General features: G+C 31.8%; 1 protein-coding gene across 1 annotated transcript in view; it reads right to left on the minus strand.

Annotated features, from left to right (window-relative positions):
- inaE (inactivation no afterpotential E) overlaps positions 1-7,780 on the minus strand; it is a 49,599-nt gene extending 41,819 nt beyond the window's left edge. Inside the window, exon 1 of the mRNA XM_065507479.1 lies at positions 7,043-7,780. The gene's annotated coding sequence lies outside the window, so the exon portion shown is untranslated. The remainder of the gene's footprint in view (positions 1-7,042) is intronic.
- Between the last annotated feature and the right edge of the window lie 218 nt (positions 7,781-7,998).

Genomic DNA, 7,998 nt, shown 5'->3' on the forward strand with positions numbered 1-7,998 from the left:
ATCTCAGACTCTATAAACATCTACGATTGAAGCTAATCTAATACTCTATAAACATCTACGATTGAAGCCAATATAAGACTCTATAAACAACTACGATTGAAGCCAATCTAAGACTCTATAAACAACTACAATTGAAGCTAATCTAAGACTCTATAAACATCTAGGAATGAAGCTAAACTAAGACTCTATAAACATCTACGATTGAAGCTAATCTAAGACTCTATAAACAACTATGATTGAAGCTAATCTAAGACTCTATAAACATCTAGGAATGAAGCTAATCTAAGACTCTATAAACATCTACGATTGAAGCTAATCAAAGACTCTATAAACAACTACGATTGAAGCCAATCTAAGACTCTATAAACACTACAATTGAAGCTAATCTAAGACCCTATAAACATCTAGGAATGAAGCTAATCTAAGACTCTATAAACATCTACGATTAAAGCTAATCTAAGACTCTATAAACAACTATGATTGAAGCTAATCTAAGACTCTATAAACATCTACGATTGAAGCCAATCTAAGACTCTATAAACATCTACGATTGAAGCTAATCTAAGACTCTATAAACAACTATGATTGAAGCTAATCTAAGACTCTATAAACATCTAGGAATGAAGCTAATCTAAGACTCTATAAACATCTAGGAATGAAGCTAATCAAAGACTCTATAAACATCTAGGAATGAAGCTAATCTAAGACTCTATAAACATCTACGATTGAAGCTAATCAAAGACTCTATAAAGAGCTATTGAAGCTTACCTAAGGGCTAAATAAAGACCTACGATTGAAGCTTCCATCCATTATCCCTAATTTAGGGTGGGCGCGGCATTAAATTTGCAAGTATTTTATGTATATCTCTGATACTCAGTTATGTATAATAACAAATGAAAGGTATTTAAAATGGCTTTCTAAGAATGTTCCCCTTTGGAGAGTGGTTGTCAGTTCCAAAGATAAATATAGGGCGAAATCGGGATCCCGAGGTGCACGGACCTCATGGTAAGAGCTTATTAATTTAAATTTGCAGCTGACTAGAGTCTTATCTATTAAAGCGGGGATCCAGTGAAAGGTCACCTCGGTGAGCACGCTGTGGCTGTGGTTAAAACCTGAAGCGGGTAGAAAATCTTTGGTTAAATTAATGATGTTTGTGCTAGTGACAAATTTCGGGAAACCAATTGTATCTTACTAAATGCTGTTGCTGAATTTAACAGCACAATTAAAAGTAGCACTACAGTACTCAGGAAACGTATTAAAGTGGTAGCTTTCGTGGTTCTCGGTCGAGGTTTATTGTGTGTGGTGTCTCGGGACTTTTATCGACCGGGAGCCTTTGAAATTACTTGCAAGTCAACAATGGCTGTCATAGACGCATTGATTCTATCCGGTATTAATACCACCGTGAGATTAGGACTTCAAGGCTAGACACGTTTCTAACAAAGTTAACACACTTAGAAATGTTCATCGTAGATATTAGAAATTTTGTTTGTAAATTTAATCAATCCTTTGATAAGTATTAATACACAGTATTGTCGTCTGTAAATACCTTAAATATGATATTCAATATATGTATTTTATTGTACCTATTGTGTCTAGACAAAATGAGCATTTGAATTAAGCGCGCAGAAAATAAATTAATTATAAATGGAATAAATATAATGATATTGAACTGGATAATAAAATCTATTCTCTATCATAAAACTCCTATCTCTAAAAAAAAAAGATCGGACTTAATTTATTATTGTATTTCTGGGTAAATACTCAGTGCAATCAAAATTCACTATGACCTTTTTAATAAAACAAATTCAAGAGTATTTCTTTGATAGTTGATGGGCAATATGTCCACAGAGATAATTTGCATACTCTTGACTACTGAAGTGTAATTAGTTAAATGCTAATTAATTTTTTTTTATTTTATTTTTTTCATTTTCATAATGTTAATTTTCTTCTTTTTTTGCAATTAAAAAAGTGTATGTATTCGAATAAAAATAAAAAAAAAACATTCAAGGAAACTATAAAAAACACTAAATTATTTCATATAATAATGCTGGAATAATGTTTTTATTACAGCATCTCTGTTTACTTTGACATTTGCATTTTGAAATGACAGAACATGAAGTTTGTTTTTAGTTCGTACTTGTTTGTACTTGTACATGTATTTGACATTGTTGTTTTTTTCCTCAGTCTTCTTATTCTTCTTTTGTAAACTATAAAAATTTAATGACACAAAAAAAATGGAACGTGTCGTGTGGTAGTGTGTGCGGTGGTGTGATGTGATGCAGTGTCATATGGGGGTGGGTTGGAATTTGGGAATATCTAATGACATACCTATATAGGATACGTATGTGTATAAATATATAACTACATTATTATGCATACAGTGCTGGGAAAAAATATAGACATAGTGATGAAATGTCCAAATTTCCTTATTAAAAATTTTACAGGAGAAACAACCAACTTTATAAAATCGTTTGTTTTCAATATGTTTTTTTTAGTTATACTCAGGTTTGGCTGAAGTATTTTTTTAAACTGGATTTAAAAATGGACTTAGCACTTTGCTTTGTTCCAATATTGACTAAAAAATTCGGGATTTACAATAGATGGCGTATCTTTTGAACGCTGTTTTTGTTTTTAATAACTTACAGTGACGGACAATACAATAGAATCACTACATATGAATTCGATTAAAGCGGTAAAACTACAAAATTTGATTTCAAAATTTAAAATTTGTTCATTATATATTAATGCTCATAACGTAAACAATAAATAGAAAAAAATAAAATAAAAAAATAACAAATTCTTATGCTAAAAACGATGTCAAATCTAAAAGACTAAATAAAATATGCGACATTCAAATAGAATCAATCAGTCTTAAAATGATTAAAAATAAAAAATCATCATAAGAATTCGTTGTTTTCTTAATATTTTGTTGCATATCAATTATTTCTAATAACAGCATCAAATCTTTTGGGGATTGAATTTAACCCGGCAATTCCCATACCCTCGCCAATGGGAGAAACAATTTGTTTTTATTAAAAATAGTAAAAATACGTCTAGTTTACACTATAAATAAGTTTAAAATAAAAAAAAATATAGCTAGTTGCGATTTTATAGCGGGGTCACCAATAGGTGACACTGGGCAGAGAAAAACTTATTTTCTAAAAATACTTGCTGATATTGTTAGCCTGAATATCTAGCAGTATTTATTAAAAAAAATATTGTGGTACTTAACCGTTTGGCATTTTTATAACAACTTATTTATCATAAGACACACACCAGTATGTTAAAATCAAAAACACTGCTTAAAGATTTTTAAAAATCCCCTAGTTAATAAAATTCTAGCGTTGCCAAAATAAAATCAGATATAAAACAGGATCTCGTCTGTATATAAATAATATCAATATTTATCAGTGATATTTGTTTCTATGTTTAAAACTACCGTTAATGTTTGTCACCTGTAGGTGACACTGGGAATTGCCGGGTTAACAAAGTTTCGCATGTAGATCGGGAAATTGCATACCATATTTCCTGAATTTTCTGACCAAGTTCTTCCTTGTTTTTCAATTTTTCAAGTCCGAGTTTGTCTTTTACTATTTTCCATAGGATTTAAGTCTGGTTATTGAGACGGCCATTCGATAACATGAATTTTGTTATATAAAAACCATTTTTTGGCAAGACCTGACGTGTGCTTTGGGTCATTATCTTGCTGGAAGAGCCATTTCAAGGGCATATTCCATTCTGCATGTGGCTTTATAACATTCTCCAAAATATTTACATACAAGTGCTTATCCATATTTCTTTAATCCAATAAATTGGACCAACGTAATACCAAGAAAAGCATCCCCATATAATAATATTTTCCCAACCATGTTTAAACGTTTTTGGTTTTTGCCATTTTTTGGACGTCTAACCCATGTCTTATCATCACTACCAGTTAAATTAATGGTCGTTTTGTCCGTCCACAACACATTTTGCCACTTTTTTATATTTTCTGGCCCACACCAATCCTTATGATTGCTCCTGGTTTTAAATGAAATATTGGTAGTGATTCTATTGTAATGTCCGTCACTGTATATGTCATTTTGAAAGGTACATATCTGACATTTATTCTCACTTAGTTATTGAACATTATAGTGTAAACAACAAATTTTTTTTCGCTTCCAAAGTGTCGAATTATGTACCAACGAATCATCATATGCGGGAAATTTTGCTTTATTTCTTTAATTTGAAAAAAAGTGTCGCTGAAGCTCACCGATTGCTCACCAGAGCATGCCAAAAAAGTTGAAGAATTAGAGAAACTCCATGAAGATTGTTGTCAAACTCAACAAGAATATGCAAAATCATTGGGAGAATCTGCAATTTCAAAAAGTTTGCAAGTAGAAGGATTCATCAAAAGCAGGGAAATTGGATACTATACGAATTGAAGTCGAGAGACCTTGAAAGACGATTTTGTATGTCCAAAATGATGTTAGAAAGCTATAAAAGAAAATCGTTACTTGCGATAAAAAATTAATCTATTACGATAACCCGAAGCGTAAGAGATCGTACGTGAAGACCGGCCAATTAGCCGAATCCACACCAAAGCCAAATATCCATGGCCTTAAGGAAATTCTCTGTATTTGGTGGGAGCAAAAGGGTCCTATCTATTATGTTCGGTTGAAATCTGGCCAGACCATCACAGATTCGTTTGAAGCGACCATGATGTGAAACCGTAATATTCCATTATGACAACGCTCGGCCACATTATGAAATACCTGTTAAATAGTATTTAACATGAAATGATTGGGATGTTTTGCCTCATGCACCTTATATTCCAGTCCTTGTCTCATCCGAATACTATTTGTTTCTATATATTCAGAACGCTCTCTCTGGGATATGCTTCACCTTAGAACGGAGTATCCGAAATTGGCTTGATTCGTTCTTGGCCTCAAAAGATGAGCAGTTCTTTTGCCTCGGAATCCATATGTTCCCGAATAGATGGGAAAAGGTCAAAGCTAACAATGGCCAATACTTTAAATAAATTTATATTGTACAAATGTTTCAAAATAAAAGCTAAACATTTTAAAAAATCCCGCATTTTTAAGACATAAGCTAAAAGTTGTTCAGGGCCGTTGTGTTTCAGCTTTGATATGTTATATAAGGAATATTGAGTTCTTTGCCTAGCTGAAAGTATAAGCTTAGATACTGTTTCCACTCCTAATTATTTCAACTAGCTCAAGAACCTAGTCTCCTTCATGCAATATTTCAAAAAGATATCCCTGTTTGCATCGCGACACAAACCGAAACGATGCAAACCGAAGCACGAGTTTCCATACATTTGTATTGATTTTCATTTAATTGGTTCCCAGATTTATAATTTTAACTGAAAAAATAGATTTTTCATTAAAAAATTACCATGTTACCGACGCAAATCGAAGCAAAAACGACGCAGTTTCGAAATCACAGAAATTTTAAAAAGATGCAACTTCGAAACGACGCAAACCGGGGTATTGCTGTATTTTCAAGGTTTTTTAAAAGTTTTCTCCTGTTTTTACAAAAAGTGCGACATAAACATCTCGTTGCTTGAGCAATGAAATGTTGTTTTTATTATTTAGGTTGTCCGTTTCGTAATTAATACCCCTTATATTATTAACTTGTTCGTTATCCATGACACCATACCCACCAAATGATAGGACTTCAGTTTGTAGGCCTTCTAAAAGATCCCATACTCATTCCACTCTGCCTGCTCTTAGAAGGTGTTCAAGAATCCCCTTCTAACAAGTGAGTAAATGAAAATAGCCTACATCAAAAATAAAATACTCTGGATTGATTAACTCTCCTTACAAATTTACAACATTAACCTTTAACTTATGACGTGAAAATTTTTGACATAGTCACAGATGTGGTGTAATTTTTACACCTTATAATTTTTGCAAAAAATTTTATTATAAAAAACATTTTTTCGTTAATATTAGCTTTTTAACAATAAGATACAACAATTTTAATTTAAAAAAATTAAAAAAAGAATGCAAAATGTTATTTGAAACAAAAATGCAGGCACTTTACTTCGCAAGCTTTTTTGATAAAACTTTAAAAAAATGAAGAGAGGGTGTAAAATTTACCACCACCTCATAAGTTAAAGGATAAATTGCTTGCAGCCCTCTAATAGCAGCGAGTATACAAGGCCTTGGCTTGTATACTCGCTAATAAAATTGAAATGATTTTGCATGTGGCAGAAGTTTTTGTATCTTCGAAATGGGGCATTTTGGAAGGCCTCTTTACTGCATATTTTCCCGCTGGGTAATAACTTGAGACGCAAATGTTCTCCAAATTCCCAGATCCCCAGAGAACATTTATCTCATTCTTTTTGAACCTCTTAATATCTCGGGAATATTTTTTGGAAATTTTTGTCGGGATTTTTCGGGAATTTCTTTAAAAGTTTTCTTCTTAAAGTTACAATATTCTGATTCGCTGCGATGGCCAAATTAGCAGCTAATTGAATGATTCCATTACATCCATTGTTTTTTGGTTTCTAGCAACAGATAGCCAGTTACCAAAGAAGCATTGCCGGGAATGAAAAAATGTTTTAATTTCCTCCCGGGAAGGGAAAGAGTCCGTGAAATTAGGAACCCTAATCGTAAGATTAGACTAGGTGCCCAGGTACTTTTTAAAGCGTACAATACTGGTTTATTCTTCAATTAAATATTGATATTTTAAACCTAGTTTGTATAAGTTTGGACTAACTAAAGTCCGGAAACTGTCCTCATTTATTAAAAAAATGTACCTATTATTTTCCACAAAACTGTGCATCCCATTGTATGTACGATTGTACCTTTGCAATGATAGAAAAGGTGGTTGTTATAATAAGGAGGAAGAGAGCTGATTAACCAACAGAAACGTCAAATATTTTGTATTATACACGTATATTTTTGCATTGAGAATTTTGGATAAAAAAAAATGGAATTAAATCTTTTAAAAACTGTACAAAAATAATCAATGAAATATGAAAAATACTATAAATTGTTAAATAACTAAATAAAAATGTAATAATATTAACAAATACCTTATATGAAACATCAACTAAATGCAGAACAGATGCGAGGGCGTTTTGTAGAATTAATAGTAGTTGAAGAAGAAGAAGCAGCTGAAGAATAGAATGTAGGTTTTTCTTTTCTTCTTAATTTTCAAGTAGTTTGTGTCTGATTTCACATATAATATATAAGATTATATTTTTATTTTAGTTTAAAACACTTTTTAAATAAGGTTAATAAGGATTTTTAGTTTAGTTTTATATGTATTTTTTTAGCTTTTTCCTTTCATTATTTTATTTTATATGTATTTTAATATTTAAAACCGGCTTTATACTGATGATGATGTTTCCTTCCTGATAAAATACACGTCCTAAATAATGCTGTTGTTAGTGTTGTTGGTTGCGCGCTGCTTCTGCGTCTGATGCTGCTGGCGTTAACGTGTGTTTTTATTCTCATCTCTCTATTTTGGTTGTTGTTGTAGTTGTTGCTGCTGCTGCTGCTATTGCTACTGATGTTGTTGTTGGCTTTTTGGGGGTATACACATTTGTTTTTATTATTGTTATTTTTGTTGTTGTTGTTTTTATTATACTTTTCATCATGAAAGCATAAATATTGACACGTTTGTTTGGTTTTTTGTTGTTCTTATTTAACACCAATATTTCTATTTTCTTATATTTTATTTTATTGTGTTTTTATTTCAATTTTCCTACCTATGCGAGGCGAGTATGTATATTTTTCCTGCAATTCTTTTATATTCTCTCATTTCTTGGCTGTCAGATAAAAAAGAACCACTTTTAAATGCCAAATTCTATTGTTTTACTAGGAGTGCGAAAATGTAACGAACCTACTTACACTAGCAACAACAACAACAACAACTAATTGACCCAATGTTTGTTTAGCTGCAAGCACACATAGCTATATTTTTACACGAGCATAATATAGCAGCTGAAAAATACATCGACCTAGCGACCCATCGACCCACCGACCG

This window comes from Calliphora vicina, chromosome 4 (genome assembly GCF_958450345.1).
Source record: "Calliphora vicina chromosome 4, idCalVici1.1, whole genome shotgun sequence".
Taxonomy (NCBI): domain Eukaryota; kingdom Metazoa; phylum Arthropoda; class Insecta; order Diptera; family Calliphoridae; genus Calliphora; species Calliphora vicina.